A 17,874-nucleotide genomic window follows, 5' to 3' on the forward strand; every position below is an offset into this window, starting at 1 on the left:
TACTGGTTTCCATGTTAACCATATATGTACTATTATAAGGAACAAGGAGACCCTAGGAGTCAGAAGGGACCAAGGGTGTAAACATTATTATAAAGGAACAGTGGTCCCATTCAATTAGAGTAAATTAAGGTGCCACAATTAGTACAATGAAAAATTGGGTTTTAGGTTTGAAGACAATGCAGAGAACTAGTAAATTACAGTAAATAGTGAGAAAAAAGTAAAACAGTGAGTGAGTTGGTGGCAGGGTAATAGGAAATCAGCCGATTTCCGGTACCCAGGCAAGTGATTTAAAAGGTGACTTTTTGGTGCTCGAAGGTAGTTGTTAACAAAAAGTCAGTAAGACATTTCATACTCCGACATTTCAATTTGCAATACAATGGAGTTTAGAAATGGTTGTCGACGACGTTTCGATCCCTTAGCGAGTGGTGGGATCTCTTCAGGACAGGAGAATGACAATTATTTGCCTCGGAGGTAGCCTAGTGGGGAGGGGGAGAAGAATAACAATATGCAAAGTTAGGAAGGGAGGTTAGAAAGAATAAAAGAAGGCGAAGGGAGAGTGGATTAAAATTGGAGCAATTAGTAATATACGAGGAGAGAGGACTGCCACAAGGGTGGTGCAGAGAATTAAATTATCAAAGTGGAAGAGACTTACAGTGCCCGGTGCGGGAAGAGGATGATCCACAATGGGTGGTGTGTGATGCGCAAAAGCGTCTAATACAACAATTACGAATGTTAGTGTTGAAGTCCGGAAATCGTAGAATGTTCAGAATTACGTGGAGGCGGGAAAATTGAGCCTGCAGGAGAACCGGAGAGTAAAAAGGAGGTAGGGGAGTGCGTGAGCGCAAGTTGCAAGTAGTAGTGAGTCGGGCTGAGGCTTACCAGAATTGCGGTGAGACACAATGAGTAGAAAAATGGCCCGTCAGATACCGTCTCAGGCCGGGACTCGTAGGATGTGGAGAATCTCCTGTCCTGAAGAGATCCCACCACTCGCTAAGGGAACCAACCACTTCTAAACTCCATTGTATTGCAAATTGAAATGTCAATCCACAAGCGCGCCCAGGCACACAGAAGGGTCAGACAAGAGAACAGCTACTCTCTAAAAAGTAGAGTTCTCCAACTCAGGATTTAAAAACAATCTCTCCTAAAAGATGTTATTAAATGCTGAGCTCAGGGATATCAAACACTCATGTCTTATCTTGTTCGTATGAGAAGATAGGCGGATAGCCATTGGCACCCGCCTCCCCCATGTTAGCCTATGGAACAAGATAACCTTGCAGTAGTGAACACACAAAATGGCCGGTGTTCACTACCAGAACATGTTACCTGCACTAGTACATGCTCTACCTTCTACATACACTGCACCCTGCCCAGGGGGGTACCTTGGGCCTTCCATAGGGATGACTGACGTGTATAAAAAGGGAAGGGTTAGGCCCGGTCAGTGTGGACACTGGCCAGGAGGACATGGCAGTCCGGGGACTGCAGGCAGGCCTGCGGTGGCAGGCCTGAGACACCATTTTAGGGCTACACCGGTGGGTGGCGCAATCAGCGCTGCAGACCCACTAGTAGCATCTGTCATCACCAGCCCTGGCACACACAGTGCACTTTACTAGGGACTTCATGGTGATACAGATATGCCAACAGGTATATCCAATCAATATGATATTTTACACAGGGAGCACTTACACTCTGGCACTGATTAGCAGTGGCAGAGTGTCCAAAGCATCTAAACCAGCAAAACGAAATCCAACACAGCATCAAAAATCCATGTAGCAGAGGCAAAAGATAGGGGAAAAACCCACGCCAAGGATGTCGGGTCTAACACGTGTCCCCTCCAGCTGAAAGTGGGGAGAACTACCCACCCTCTTGGGAGTTCTCATCGCTAAGGCGGAAAAACCTGGACAGACCATCAGCATTGGCGTGCTCTGTACCGGGACGGTGTTCCACCGTAAAGTCCATTCCCTGTAGGGAGATGGACCACCTCAACAGTTTTGGATTCTCACCCCTCATCTGCATTAACCATCTGAGGGGCCTGTGGTCGGTCTGAACACGGAAGTGAGTCCCAAACAGGTAGGGCCTCAGCTTCTTCAGGGCCCAGACCACAGCAAATGCTTCCCTTTCAATAGCGCTCCACCTCGGTTCCCTGGGAAGTAGCCTCCTACTAATGAAAGCTACGGGTTGGTCCCTGCCCTCGTCGTCCATTTGTGAGAGTACTGCTCCCACACCTTGCTCTGAAGCGTCTGTTTGCACTACGAACTCACTCGAAAAGTCAGGCGCCTTAAGCACCGGTGCTGTGCACATTGCAGTTTTCAGGGCATCAAAAGCAGTTTGACAGGCCTCGGTCCAATTCACTTTCCTGGGCTGATTTCTAGAGGTTAGTTCTGTCAAGGGGGCAACAATGGTGCCGTATCCCTTGATGAACCGTCTGTAATACCCGGTGAGTCCTAGAAAGGCTCTCACCTCTGTCTGCGTCTTGGGGGGTTCCCAAGCCAGAATGGTATCGATCTTCGCCTGTAGGGGCGCCACCTGGCCGCTCCCCACCTGGTGTCCCAAATACACCACTGATCCCTGCCCTATCTGGCACTTACTGGCCTTGATAGTGAGGCCTGCCTTCTGCAGCGCCCTCAACACTTCACAGAGGTGTTGCAAGTGTTCCTCCCAAGTGGAGCTGAACACAGCAATGTCATCCAGGTACGCGGCGCTGAATTGCTCCAGCCCGGTCAGTACCCGGTTGACCAGTCTCTGGAAGGTGGCAGGGGCATTTTTCAGTCCAAAGGGCATGACGCGAAACTGGAAGTGCCCCTCTGGCGTGGAAAATGCCGACCTCTCCTTTGCCCCTTCAGTGGCAATCTGCCAGTACCCCGAAGTCAAATCGAAGGTGCTGAGGTACCTGGCAGCTCCCAACCGATCCACGAGCTCATCAGCTCTGGGGATGGGGTGCGCGTCAGTCTTGGTAACCGCATTGAGCCCGCGGTAGTCCACGCAAAACCGAAGTTCTGACGGGCCACCGGGTGTAGCAGATTTCTTGGGAACGAGGACCACTGGGCTAGCCCAGGGGCTGCTAGAGGGCTCAATTACCCCCAACGCCAACATCTTGGAAACTTCTTCCTTGATGCTGGCCCTGACCTGGTCAGCTACTCTGTAAAACTTCTGTTTCACAGGCAGGCTATCTCCAGTGTCCACATCATGGATGCACCAATTGGTGAAACCTGGGGTCAGGGAGAACAGGGAGGCAAACTGACCCAACACCTGGCGACAGTCTCTCTGCTGCTCTGGGGTCAGGGTGGGCGAGAGGACCACACCATCCACTGACCCGTCTTGCTCCTTGGTTGCCAGGAGGTCAGGGAGAGGATCACTATCCTCCTCCCCACCGTCGTCTGTAGCCATGAGCATCGTCACTTCAGACCTCTCGAAGTGGGGTTTGAGGCGGTTCACATGCAAGACTCTAAGGGGCTGCCTAGGAGTCTTCATGTTGATCAGGTAGGTCACCTCACTCTTGCGCTCTACCACCTCATATGGCCCGGTCCACTTGTCACGGAGCGCACAAGGCTCCACCGGCGCCATTACCCACACTTTCTGCCCCGGATGAAATTCTACCAGAGTGGTATTCTGGTCGTACCATCTTTTCATCTCCTCCTGGCTGGCTTCTAGGTTCTCCTGAGCGAGCTTCCTGAAGCACTGCGTTTGGTTGCGGATGGCCAGCACATAGCTGAACACATCCTGGGGGGTTTTCCCACTGGATTTCTCCCACCCCTTCTTCACCAGTGTGAGAGGTCCTCTAACAGGGTGGCCATACAGCAGTTCAAAGGGGCTGAACCCTAAGGACTTCTGAGGCACCTCCCTGTAGGCAAACAACAGGCATGGTAACAAGACGTCCCACTTCCGTCTCATGGGCTCCGCTAGGCCCATAATCATACCTTTCAGGGTGCGGTTGAACCTTTCAACCAACCCATTTCCTTGAGGGTGGTAAGGAGTGGTGAACTTATAAGTTACTCCACACTCCTCCCACAGAGACTTCATATACCTAGAGATGAAGTTGGTACCCTGGTCGGAGACCACCTCTCGGGGGAACCCCACACGGGAAAAGATCCCCATCAATGCACGGCCCACCACGGGTGCTGTGATTGTCCTGAGAGGGACTGCTTCCGGGTACCGAGTGGCGTGATCCACCAAGACCAGGATAAACCTGTTGCCTAAGGCGGTCTTGGGATCCAGGGGCCCTACGATATCAATGCCCACCCGCTCAAAAGGGGTGCTCACTACAGGAAACGGCTGGAGGGGCGCCACGCACTTCCCTCCGCTCTTACCACTGGCTTGACAGGTTTGGCAAGACTTACAAAAGGTACCAACGTGCTTCTTCATCTGGGGCCAGTAGAAGTGGGTGACAAGCCTGTGATAGGTCTTGTCTTGCCCCAGATGTCCTGCGAGAGGCACGTCGTGAGCCAGACCCAGTAAGAAGTTCCTGAAGCGCTCGGGTACCCCCAGCACACGGGCTGCCCCGGGCTCAGCGAACTTAGGTTCACTATACAGTAAGTCATCCTCCCAGTAAATCAAATGTTCCTTGGACCCTAGGCCTGCTGCCTGGTCTGCAGCCTGCTGCCGCACACCGACGAGAGAAGGGCACTCCTTCTGAGCCTGGCAGAATTCCTCCCTGGAGGGGCCACCCTCTTGCTGCCAATGGGTCAGCTCAGGCAACTCCCCCAGTTCGGCCACCTGCTCCCCTGTAGGTTCCAGGGCATCCCCCTCAGGTTCTGCTTCCTCCTGGACCGTGGGAACAGTGGGGGCCGGTTTCCCGCGCCCTCTGCCCCTTCCTCTCCTGGCAGGTTCCTGGGCCATTGTTCCAGGCTCCGGTTCTACTAATCCACCCTTACTGGCTGCCATGGCACGTGTGGATACACAGATCCACGCTGGCAGTCCTAACATCTCCAAGTGAGTTCTGTGCTCTACGTCCTTCCATGGAGAACTCTCCAGGTCGTTACCCAACAGACAATCTACCGGCAAGGCATCACTGACACAGACTTCCAAGGTACCAGAGACTCCCCCCCCCATGTAAAGGGAACACGCGCCATCTTGCAGAGGCGAACTGAAGTGTCAGCTGCCACTACTGGGCGGAGCACATTGGGAATGACTTGCTCTTCAGACACCCACTGACACCTGACAGATGTCACACTAGCCCCGGTGTCTCTCAGAGCCTCTATCTCCCTCCCATTGATGGTCACCTTTTGCCCGTATTTCTTAGTGTTAGCGGGTATCAAGGTATCCTGGACCATCTCTTGGTCTCCTACAGAGACAAGGGTCATCATAGCTAATCCTTCTTCCCCACTGGAAATCAAATCCCCTCCCAAAGCTACACTAGCTAACCCTGGGACTGGAGCAGCAGCTGGTGCTGGGGGTTTCTTGGGACATTTAGGGGCGATGTGCCCCACTTCCCTACAAGCATAGCAAGTAGGCGGTGGTTTGTTGCCCTTAGGGGGCCAAGACCTCTTCGGCTTGGGGGCTTGGGACTCCTTCTCCTGGGAACTGTTTTGGGGCCCTTTAGAGAACTCCTTACTGTTACCCTTGTCCTCCCCACCTTTCTGCTGGGGACCCTGTCCACCCTTGGCTGGCATACTTACCACCCCTTTGTTGACCCTGGTGCTAGTCCAGCGGTCTGCCTCTTTAGCAAGCTCACTGGGATCAGTTAACTTGCTGTCTAAAAGATGCTGGCGCAGCTCTGGAACACATAGACTACTCAAGTGCTCCCAACTAATCAAGTGACACAACCCCACATAATCAGTAACTTTGCTGCCCTTTATCCAACCTTCCAGTGCACGCGTGTACATACTCACACACTCCACCCACGTGCTCGAATCAAGTTTCTTGAAGTTCCTAAACTTCTGGCGGTACTGTTCTGGTGTAAGCCCATAACTGAGGCATAAGGCCTCCTTCATAGTGGGGTAGGTTAAGGTCCCTGCTGCTTCTAAGGGTGCTAAGACATCCCTCCCAGAGGCCTCAAAATGCTTCCACAAACCTGCTCCCCAACTCTTCTCAGGCACTTCATTCATCTTCAAGGCAAGCTCATAGGATCTAAACCATGCATAGATATCCTCACCCCTCTGATAATTCTGCACCAAATCTTTCGGTATGTATACTTTACCTGCCTGTACTGGTTGTGCGCTGCCACCATTCGGACTGGACGCCACTTGTTTGGCTTTAATGTCCAGCTCCCTCATGCTCAACTCATGAGCCAACTGTAGTTTCTTCTCTTCCAAAGCGAGAGCATTCCTCCTCTCCTCCGCCTCTTTCTCACTGTCAAGGCGCCGTTTCCTTTCTTCCGCTCGAGCTTAAAAAGTTCAATCTCATGGGCCCTAACCCTCTGGTTTTCCTCCAGCTCCTCTGGAGAGAGGCTCCTACTGGAATGGCCGCTGCCAGCCCTAGACGCTGGCCTATTCACTGGCAGATCATCGGATCCAAATCCGTGCTCCGGTGTGCCATCCCCTTCAGTACTTTCCTCGGTTGCGCCATTCTTGGCCTCCCACCAGGCCCTTAGAGCTTTCTGTAGCTCCGTCTTGTTGGTGCCGCCCTTCACTGGGCATCCAAGCTGCTTGCAGAATTGCTTTAGTTGATCCTTCTTGTACGTGAGCAACTTTTCCACTTCGAATTGCAATTCCGACTCCTCACCTACTCCATTCAGAGACATGATGCTTCGTCGATCCTCCAAGAATAGTCTTCGCAAAAAACTTTGAGCGATGCAACTGCTTACTAGATTAGTGATGTACGAAGAATCACTGCAGGTCAAGTGCAAATACTGGTTCTAATCCGCACCGCTGACCACCAATGTTCGATCTGGGGGTCTCTAGTTGGCAGAGGTATTCACCTTAGACCAAATAGGGACCCTTGCTTCTAGTCAGGGTACAAGGACACACACGGTAGATAACCCCTGCTCACCCTCTAGGTAGCTTGGCTCGAGCAGACAGGCTTATCCCCAAGGCAATGTGTAAGGTATTTGCACGTAGACACCACAATGATCCCCCCTCCGCACACCACAAACTTAGACCACACAGGTGAGTTATATCAAAAATAATATATCTTTATCTAGTTTCCGCAGTTGAAATCAAGCATCACAGGTTTACACAATATTCGCTTTCTTGGTTGGTCGGGATCGTAAGATGATAGTCTCTAGTCTCTTGAGTGATTCGATACTCACTGAGAATGAATCAGTTTGTAGGCTCTCGATCTTTAGGCAGCTACGTTGCTCCGGCGGTGTCGCTGCACTCGTTGTACAAGCGCTCCTCGGGCTGTTCGGTGCAAGGATTCCACAACTCCCTCGACGAGCCCCCAGTGACGATGTCGACGTCACCGGAGTCAGCCACTCACAGAGCGCCTTCGTAGAGCAGGGAAATACGACTCTCGATCTGCTTCAGGCCTCCGGGTCGCGGCAAGGCACGTGCCGATGAGCACGTCGATCTTCTTGATGCGGCAACCGGTGTCAGGCCCGGGGCAGTGCGATACTCTCCAGCAAGACAGAGCAGCCAGCCCACCTCACAGGCAGATGTTGAGAAGCTTGGTAGAACAATCCACGGTCCCTGCGGCACACAGCAGCGCAGGTGGGACACAGCAGAGTCTTGAGTTCTTGGCAACCTTTCTATCCCTGGGTTGCGAAACAGGAGGCCAGCTCTTCTCAGGCCCTTGGAGATTCAGTTGAAGACACAGCACACAGCAAAGTCTTGTTTGGTCAAGTGGATAGGGTCAGCACACAGCAAGACCCCTTCTCCTCCTCAGCTTCAGTTGTACAGCAGAACAGGTCAGCCTTTAGAGCACACAGCACGGCAATCTTCCTTTAGTTCTTCAGCGGTCCGTCTTCCAGCAGAGGTTCCTCTCGATGGTCGAATCTAAAAATCTGTTGTCAGGGGTCGTATACTTATACCCCTAAAAGTCTTTGAAGTCTTTGTGCAAGTGGGTCCTGAGCCCGGTCTGATCCAGTTCTGGGTGTTGCTGGAGCACTTTGTTTTCCTGGCCTCTACGTTCTTTTCAGAGCGAGGGGCAGAGTCGTCAGCCGCCCAGCAGGAGGTGGAGCCAGCAGAGTGGCAGGCAGGCACAGCCCTATTCAATCCCAGGTGCTATCTCCTCCCTCCACTCTCCTTGCAAATGTCGCCATTCAGCAGAGGGCTGACTCAGCCAACCTCCCGGGGGATCCCCAGCCCCTGTCACTCTCAAACCAGACAGTCAATCCACAAGCACGCCCAGGCACACAGAAGGGTCAGACAAGAACAGCTACTCTCTAAAAAGTACTATTCTCCAACTCAGGATTTAAAAACAACCTCTCCTAAAAGATGTGTTATTAAATGCTGAGCTCAGGGATATCAAACACTCATGTCTTATCTTGTTCCTATGAGAAGATAGGCGGATAGCCATTGGCACCCGCCTCCCCCATGTTAGCCTATGGAACAAGATAACCTTGCAGTAGTGAACACACAAAATGGCCGGTGTTCACTACCAGAACATGTTACCTGCACTAGTACATGCTCTACCTTCTTCATACACTGCACCCTGCCCAGGGGGGTACCTTGGGCCTTCCATAGGGATGACTGACGTGTACGAAAAGGGAAGGGTTAGGCCGGTCAGTGTGGACACTGGCCAGGAGGACATGGCAGTCCGGGGACTGCAGGCAGGCCTGCGGCGGCAGGCCTGAGACACCATTTTAGGGCTACACCGGTGGGTGGCGCAATCAGCGCTGCAGACCCACTAGTAGCATCTGTCATCACCAGCCCTGGCACACACAGTGCACTTTACTAGGGACTTCCTGGTGATACAGATATGCCAATCAGGTATATCCAATCAATATGATATTTTACACAGGGAGCACTTACACACTGGTTAGCAGTGGCAGAGTGTCCAAAGCATCTAAACCAGCAAAACGAAATCCAGCACAGCATCAAAAATCCAGGTAGCAGAGGCAAAAGATGGGGGAAAAACCCACGCCAAGGATGTCCGGTCTAACACAATCAAATACACAATATGCTATACACAGTACGCAAATGTAAATGTAGTTGAGCTTATATAGCGCACAGCTACCCGCAGTGGGTTTCCCGGCGCTTGCTTAGGGAACCCGTCCTGGTATTCCCCTGTGAGATAGCAGGGTATCCACAAGGTGAAAGTCAGGCATCCCGCCGCGAGGGGCCGTTGTGGAGATTAAGCAAGCTATTGCCCAGAGTCGCAGAGTGTGAACTCATGAGTCGAGGAGGCACCGGGGCGAGAATTATCGAGTCCGTGGAATTTTTAGCCCAAGACCCGCCGAGGCAGGGAATTGAACCCTGGTCCAGGACCGATCTCAGCTTCCGGGTCTGCCGCCTCTAACCCCTGAGCCACACTTCTCCACACACCCCATCCAACTCGTGGACACAATCCATACATCTTCCACGGATGTTGCCTTCCTGGGGGAGACATGTTTGAAGGCCTCCTCCATGCCAGACGTTGCCCTAGCCATTCTGGACGGCTACAAGATCACTGGCAGGGACCGCAACAACGGAGTAGGAGGTGGACTTGCCATCGTCATGGTCAACCACAACACCCTCCGGGGCTCACACATCAATGACAACACCCTCAGCACCGCCAAACTCATGCACTTGAATATCCACACATACCACAACCCCATTCTCAGAGGAACCCTCGTCTACAGAACCCCTGGACCCTGGCCTCAATTCTGTGACACCATCGCCAATTTTTTCAGCACGCATGCCATGGCCTTCAACGACTAGATCCTCATGGTAGACCTGAACCTCCACAATCAGTACATTTGCATTAAAGCTTCCTTTTTTTTTTTTAAGCACCACTGGTTAAGGGAGTTGTCCTGAATCACAGGATGATGAGCCGACGTCGGCATTCGAACCTGGTTCTCTAGTTCCACTGTCGGCAGCTCTGGCCACATCCTCATTCTCATTCTCGTTGCGATGCCAATTAGAACCTAAAACTGCAGGAGCACCTCAGCACAGGAATACACTACCCGTTGCCTGCCAGAGCGGCACATAAACACGACCCATCTGAAAGGGTTATTTTCAGTAGTTTTTGCATTGCACATACCCGTACTTCAGGGCATGAGCCCTGCTGCTTCTGGGAATACCGGTACATTCCTTGCCCAAAAACAAGTTCCGGTACTCAGGGGGAGAAAACTGAGAAGTGCCGGTACTCAGTACCGGTCCATTTAAAGCACTGGACCCTAATGCTGATTTTTTTCTCATAGGTGAACACATATCATGCGGGGGCGCCATGACACAGGTCTGTCTCACGGTATGCTGTCTGTGTTGGACCAGGAGGGGCACCCAGCTATCCTTATAGTGGTAGAAGGCTACAGCCTTTGTAGGTTTTAAGCAGCACGAGGGCGGTGGTGGCAGCATACTGTGTAGTGATCAGTAGTATATTGTCGAGGTGTGCTGGGCCAGAGAGCCTCAAGGGTTTGGGTGCAGAGTTTGAAATGTGCTCAGAGTTTGAAATGTGCTCAGAGTATATTGTCGAGGTGTGCTGGGCCAGAGTGCCTCAAAGGTTCGGGTGCAGAGTTTGAAATGCGCTCAGAGTATATTGTCGAGGTGTGCTGGGCCAGAGTGCCTCAAAGGTTTGGGTGCAGAGTTTGAAATGTGCTCAGAGTATATTGTCGAGGTGTGCTGGGTCAGACTGCCTCAAAGGTTTGGGTGCAGAGTTTGAAATGTGCTCGGAGTATATTGTCGAGAAGTGCTGGGCCAGGGTGCCTCAAAGGTTTGGGTGCGGAGTTTGAAATGCGCTCGGAGTATACTGTCGAGGTGTGCTGGGCCAGAGGGCCTCAAAGGTTTGGGGGCGGAGTTTGAAATGCGCTCAGAGTTTGAAATGTGCTCGGAGTATACTGTCGAGGTGTGCTGGGCCAGAGGGCCTCAAAGGTTTGGGGGCGGAGTTTGAAATGTGCTCGCAGTATATTGTCGAGGTGTGCTGGGCCAGAGGGCCTCAAAGGTTTGGGGGCAGAGTTTGAAATGTGCTCCGAGTTTGAAATGTGCTCAGGGTATATTGTCGAGGTGTGCTGGGCCAGAGTGCCTCAAAGGTTCGGGTGCGGAGTTTGAAATGTGCTCGGAGTATACTGTCGAGGTGTGCTGGGCCAGAGGGCCTCAAAGGTTTGGGTGCAGAGTTTGAAGTGTGCTCAGGGTATATTGTCGAGGTGTGCTGGGCCAGAGTGCCTCAAAGGTTTGGGTGCAGAGTTTGAAATGTGCTCGGAGTATATTGTCGAGGTGTGCTGGGCCAGAGTGCCTCAAAGGTTTGGGTGCGGAGTTTGAAATGTGCTCGCAGTATATTGTCGAGGTGTGCTGGGCCAGAGTGCCTCAAAGGTTTGGGTGCAGAGTTTGAAATGTGCTCAGAGTATATTGTCGAGGTGTGCTGGGCCAGAGTGCCTCAAAGGTTCGGGTGCAGAGTTTGAAATGTGCTCGCAGTATATTGTCGAGGTGTGCTGGGCCAGAGTGCCTCAAAGGTTTGGGTGCGGAGTTTGAAATGTGCTCGCAGTATATTGTCGAGGTGTGCTGGGCCAGAGTGCCTCAAAGGTTTGGGTGCAGAGTTTGAAATGTGCTCAGAGTATATTGTCGAGGTGTGCTGGGCCAGAGTGCCTCAAAGGTTCGGGTGCGGAGTTTGAAATGTGCTCGGAGTATACTGTCGAGGTGTGCTGGGCCAGAGTGCCTCATGGGTTTGGGGGCGGAGTTTGAAATGTGCTCAGAGTATATTGTCGAGGTGTGCTGGGCCAGAGTGCCTCAAAGGTTTGGGTGCGGAGTTTGAAATGTGCTCAGAGTATATTGTCGAGGTGTGCTGGGCCAGAGTGCCTCAAAGGTTTGGGTGCAGAGTTTGAAATGTGCTCGGAGTATATTGTCGAGGTGTGCTGGGCCAGAGTGCCTCAAAGGTTTGGGTGCGGAGTTTGAAATGTGCTCGCAGTATATTGTCGAGGTGTGCTGGGCCAGAGTGCCTCAAAGGTTTGGGGGCGGAGTTTGAAATGTGCTCAGAGTATATTGTCGAGGTGTGCTGGGCCAGAGTGCCTCAAAGGTTTGGGGGCGGAGTTTGAAATGTGCTCAGAGTATATTGTCGAGGTGTGCTGGGTCAGAGTGCCTCAAAGGTTTGGGTGCGGAGTTTGAAATGTGCTCAGAGTATATTGTCGAGGTGTGCTGGGCCAGAGGGCCTCAAAGATTTGGGGGCGGAGTTTGAAATGTGCTCGCAGTATATTGTCGAGGTGTGCTGGGCCAGAGGGCCTCAAAGGTTTGGGGGCAGAGTTTGAAATGTGCTCCGAGTTTGAAATGTGCTCAGGGTATATTGTCGAGGTGTGCTGGGCCAGAGTGCCTCAAAGGTTCGGGTGCGGAGTTTGAAATGTGCTCGGAGTATACTGTCGAGGTGTGCTGGGCCAGAGGGCCTCAAAGGTTTGGGTGCAGAGTTTGAAGTGTGCTCAGGGTATATTGTCGAGGTGTGCTGGGCCAGAGTGCCTCAAAGGTTTGGGGGCGGAGTTTGAAGTGTGCTCGGAGTATATTGTCGAGGTGTGCTGGGCCAGAGTGCCTCATGGGTTTGGGTGAGGAGTTTGAAATGTGCTCAGAGTATATTGTCGAGGTGTGCTGGGCCAGGGTGCCTCAAAGGTTTGGGTGCAGAGTTTGAAATGTGCTCGGAGTATATTGTCGAGGTGTGCTGGGCCAGAGTGCCTCAAAGGTTTGGGTGCGGAGTTTGAAATGTGCTCGCAGTATATTGTCGAGGTGTGCTGGGCCAGAGTGCCTCAAAGGTTTGGGGGCGGAGTTTGAAATGTGCTCAGAGTATATTGTCGAGGTGTGCTGGGCCAGAGTGCCTCAAAGGTTTGGGGGCGGAGTTTGAAATGTGCTCAGAGTATATTGTCGAGGTGTGCTGGGTCAGAGTGCCTCAAAGGTTTGGGTGCGGAGTTTGAAATGTGCTCAGAGTATATTGTCGAGGTGTGCTGGGCCAGAGTGCCTCAAAGGTTTGGGGGCGGAGTTTGAAATGTGCTCGCAGTATATTGTCGAGGTGTGCTGGGCCAGAGTGCCTCAAAGGTTTGGGTGCGGAGTTTGAAATGCGCTCAGAGTATATTGTCGAGGTGTGCTGGGCCAGAGTGCCTCAAAGGTTTGGGTGCGGAGTTTGAAATGCGCTCAGAGTATATTGTCGAGGTGTGCTGGGCCAGAGTGCCTCAAAGGTTTGGGTGCGGAGTTTGAAATGCGCTCAGAGTATATTGTCGAGGTGTGCTGGGCCAGAGTGCCTCAAAGGTTTGGGTGCAGAGTTTGAAATGCGCTCGCAGTATATTGTCGAGGTGTGCTGGGCCAGAGTGCCTCAAAGGTTTGGGTGCAGAGTTTGAAATGTGCTCGGAGTATATTGTCGAGGTGTGCTGGGCCAGAGTGCCTCAAAGGTTTGGGTGCAGAGTTTGAAATGTGCTCGGAGTATATTGTCGAGGTGTGCTGGGCCAGAGTGCCTCAAAGGTTTGGGTGCAGAGTTTGAAATGTGCTCGGAGTATATTGTCGAGGTGTGCTGGGCCAGAGTGCCTCAAAGGTTTGGGTAAGGAGTTTGAAATGTGCTCGGAGTATATTGTCGAGGTGTGCTGGGCCAGAGTGCCTCAAAGGTTTGGGTAAGGAGTTTGAAATGTGCTCGGAGTATATTGTCGAGGTGTGCTGGGCCAGAGTGCCTCAAAGGTTTGGGTGCAGAGTTTGAAATGTGCTCGCAGTATATTGTCGAGGTGTGCTGGGCCAGAGTGCCTCAAAGGTTTGGAAGAGGAGTTTGAAATGTGCTCAGAGTATATTGTCGAGGTGTGCTGGGCCAGAGTGCCTCAAAGGTTTGGGTGCGGAGTTTGAAATGTGCTCAGAGTATATTGTCGAGGTGTGCTGGGTCAGAGTGCCTCAAAGGTTTGGGTGCAGAGTTTGAAATGTGCTCGGAGTATATTGTCGAGGTGTGCTGGGCCAGAGTGCCTCAAAGGTTTGGGTGCGGAGTTTGAAATGCGCTCAGAGTTTGAAATGCGCTCAGAGTATATTGTCGAGGTGTGCTGGGCCAGAGTGCCTCAAAGGTTTGGGTAAGGAGTTTGAAATGTGCTCGGAGTATATTGTCGAGGTGTGCTGGGCCAGAGTGCCTCAAAGGTTCGGGTGCGGAGTTTGAAATGCGCTCAGAGTATATTGTCGAGGTGTGCTGGGTCAGAGTGCCTCAAAGGTTTGGGTGCAGAGTTTGAAATGTGCTCGGAGTATATTGTCGAGGTGTGCTGGGCCAGAGTGCCTCAAAGGTTTGGGTGCAGAGTTTGAAATGTGCTCGGAGTATATTGTCGAGGTGTGCTGGGCCAGAGTGCCTCAAAGGTTTGGGTGCGGAGTTTGAAATGTGCTCAGAGTATATTGTCGAGGTGTGCAGGGCAAGAGTGCCTCAAAGGTTTGGGTGCAGAGTTTGAAATGTGCTCAGAGTTTGAAATGTGCTCTGAGTATATTGTCGAGGTGTGCTGGGCCAGAGTGCCTCATGGGTTTGGGTGAGGAGTTTGAAATGCGCTCAGAGTATATTGTCGAGGTGTGCTGGGCCAGAGTGCCTCAAAGGTTTGGGTGCGGAGTTTGAAATGCGCTCAGAGTATATTGTCGAGGTGTGCTGGGCCAGAGTGCCTCAAAGGTTTGGGTGCGGAGTTTGAAATGTGCTCGGAGTATATTGTCGAGGTGTGCTGGGCCAGAGTGCCTCAAAGGTTTGGGTGCGGAGTTTGAAATGTGCTCGGAGTATATTGTCGAGGTGTGCGGGGCCAGAGTGCCTCAAAGGTTTGGGTGCGGAGTTTGAAATGTGCTCGGAGTATATTGTCGAGGTGTGCTGGGCCAGAGTGCCTCAAGGGTTTGGGTGCAGAGTTTGAAATGTGCTCAGAGTTTGAAATGCGCTCAGGGTATATTGTCGAGGTGTGCTGGGCCAGAGTGCCTCAAAGGTTTGGGTGCAGAGTTTGAAATGTGCTCGGAGTATATTGTCGAGGTGTGCTGGGCCAGAGTGCCTCAAAGGTTTGGGGGCGGAGTTTGAAATGTGCTCGCAGTATATTGTCGAGGTGTGCTGGGCCAGAGTGCCTCAAAGGTTTGGGTGAGGAGTTTGAAATGTGCTCGTTTGGGTATGGGTGGCTCGTGTAGCTTCTCGAGGTGAGATGCGCGAGTGTCTTGGGAGGTTGGGAGTGACTCTGGCTTCTTTTTCTGGATGCTCTGCAGCCTCCCGTGGAGATACTTACTTGTCCGAGTGTGGAGGGGGTTGTTGTAGCCTAGGTTGCCGGTGGCAAGAGTAGGGGTTATTTCACGCATTGTTACTGGAAGCCATTTTGGAAATCTTCCTCTGCGCCTTCAGTCTGTGGAGGCGTAAGGCACGGATGGCGTGGACTTGGGCTGTGATAATGAGTTTACAGTCAAGGATGAGCTAAGGTTCTTGGCTGGGGTTGTTTATTTGTGAGAGAAGTTCATTAATTAGCATTAATGCACCGTGTATACATCATCCCACATCGCATCACCCGGGGTAGCCCTTTATTGAAATGAATTATGATCAGTCCCAGTGCGAGTAGACGTGGTGAAAGTCTCACCAGGGACACTGAATTGATGCGGTAGGAGAGGAACAAAGTATGCAGCACAGTTCACTGAATTATGCAGCATGAAAAAGCAAATTACGTGGTGTGACGCAGCAACATTTTGTGATAGTATCACTTCATTATTTTACTCACTTGTTTACACTTTCTGGGCCGGGATTGCACCTCATCAATACAAGTTTAACTCGCAAGTAGAGCAACAAGCAAGTGAAAGGTGAGCAGGCGACCTTTCCAAAGGCTCTTCACAAGCGCTGCCACATGTACTGCAGCAGGTTTGGGATCTGTCGAACCCTAGGTGCTAGGACTGGTTTTTAGTCTGCAGATTATGCAGCAGGTGATAGATTGTGCTAAATGTAGCAAATTCATAATATTGCAGGAAATACAACAGCCATAAAACTGCATAATTCCAGTGGCGTTCACTGTAACCCCAGAACGTGCAATGAAAAACAAAAGTGACCCTGCACCCGAGCACAAAAGCATATATGTATGGATCTCTCTATAGTATTACTCGATATCCTAGTATGTCATGACAAAGTTCATGGTATCTCAGTAGATTGCTTCCCAAAGAAATAAATTTTGGAACCTCGAGCCCATAACATGTACCTGCCGCCCTCAGTCTACCCAGGAGGTGGCGTAAAGGACAGAGCTTCCAACTTTGGAAATGAACAGGCGCGGTTCGAGTCTCGGCGTTGGCTCAACATCCTGTGATTCTGGGCAAATCTCCAGCGCCTGAAAGCAATGAATGTGAGCCGGTGAAATGTAACTGCTGTTCATGTGAAGCGCTTCAGTGTCTCCAGGTCGAGTTCGCAGTTTATAAAAACTGCAGACAACAGCACAAAGAGGCAAAAACAAAGCATTCACTCACATAAGAAGGAGACACAAATAGACAGCCCTCGAGTGCCTGATTTGTAAAAACTGAGAACATAAAACAAGGAAACATTGCAACTTCCTTACTTAAATTGTGTGGTTTGTGGACAAATATTTTATTTCACCAAAACGTGTTTTTCTTCATATTTGATGTGTTCACGTTTAAATACGTGACTCGGAACCCCAACTATACAAAAAAAGATTATGCTTGATTTAATAGACTAATGTTCCATATAATAATCTTTAGTGTCACCCGGGGGTCCCCGCCCCCCCCCCCTTTAATGTCACTGGGGGTCCCCGCTCCGACATTCACCCGGCGGTCCCTCCCCCCTTCAATATCACCCGGGATCCCCGCCCCCCCTTTAGTGTCACCCGGGGATCCCCCGCTTTAGTGTTGGGGTCCCTGCCCCTGCTTTAGTATTACCCAGGGTTCCCTCCCTAGCATTCCCCCGGGGGTCCGTGCCCCCCCTTTCGTTTCACTCGGGGGTCCCAGCCCCCCCCTTTAGTTTCACTCGGGGGTCCCCCGCTTTAGTGTTGGGGTCCCTGCCCCCCCTTAGTGTCACCCGGTGTTTCCTCCCTGGCACTCACCCATGTGTTGCTGCAGCTCCGCCGGCAGCGCCCAGAAGCAGAGCAGCAGCGGCAGGCAGCGCTGGGCGGAGCGGGGCCCCATGGCGGGTCCGGGGGACTAAGAGCGCAGTCGGCGGGTCGTTGCTGTGATCTTCGGTCCCGGTGTCGGTGAAGACTGACAGGTGCGCGCAGGTTCCGCGGCGATTCTCCGACTCCATCCCGCAGCCAGGTTTATACAAGCTTCCATGTAAAGATTAATCTACGGCAGAAATATAGATTCATCTACTGAAAAAATACAGAAAAAGAGGCGGAGCCGCGGTTTTCATATATAGATTAATCTTCTGCACCTGAGGAGGGGCGGAGCCTCGGGTGGTGATAGAGGGGGCGGAGCCAAGGTTTCATATATAGAGATTAATATTCTGCACCTGAGGAGGGGCGGAGCCGCGGTTTCATATATAGAGATTAATCTTCTGCACCTGAGGAGGGGCGGAGCCTCGGGTGGTGATAGAGGGGGCGGAGCCAAGGTTTCATATATAGAGATTAATCTTCTGCACCTGAGGAGGGGGGCGGAGCCTCGGGCGGTGACAGGGGAGGGGGCGGAGCCGCGGTTTCATATATATAGAGATTAATATTCTACACCTGAGGAGGGGCGGAGCCAAGGTTTCATATATAGAGATTAATCTTCTGCACCTGAGGGGGCGGAGTCTCGGCGGTGACTGGGGAGCCAGAGTTTCATATAGAGATTAATCTCCTGCAAAAACTACATATATAATATAGAGGAGGGGCGGAACCTCCCTCTGCTCCCACCAATCACCGCCCTGGTTGCGAACCTCCCTTTGAAGCCTCGCTGCACCTGACTCGGAGCTGCATTTCAGCTCCTGAGCGCAGAGCTGAGCCTGGGTGAAGGAGGGAGG

At 51.9% G+C, this 17,874-nt stretch overlaps 1 long non-coding RNA gene across 1 annotated transcript in view; it reads right to left on the reverse strand.

Moving 5' to 3' along the window:
* The window catches only part of LOC146869623 (uncharacterized), a 70,563-nt gene extending 53,447 nt beyond the window's left edge, over positions 1 to 17,116 (reverse strand). The window contains exon 1 of the long non-coding RNA XR_014962406.1: positions 16,982 to 17,116. This is a non-coding gene — a long non-coding RNA (uncharacterized LOC146869623). The remainder of the gene's footprint in view (positions 1 to 16,981) is intronic.
* Positions 17,117 to 17,874: the final 758 nt, after the last annotated feature.

Source organism: Triturus cristatus, chromosome 1_1 (assembly GCF_964204655.1).
Source record: "Triturus cristatus chromosome 1_1, aTriCri1.1, whole genome shotgun sequence".
Lineage (NCBI taxonomy): Eukaryota > Metazoa > Chordata > Amphibia > Caudata > Salamandridae > Triturus > Triturus cristatus.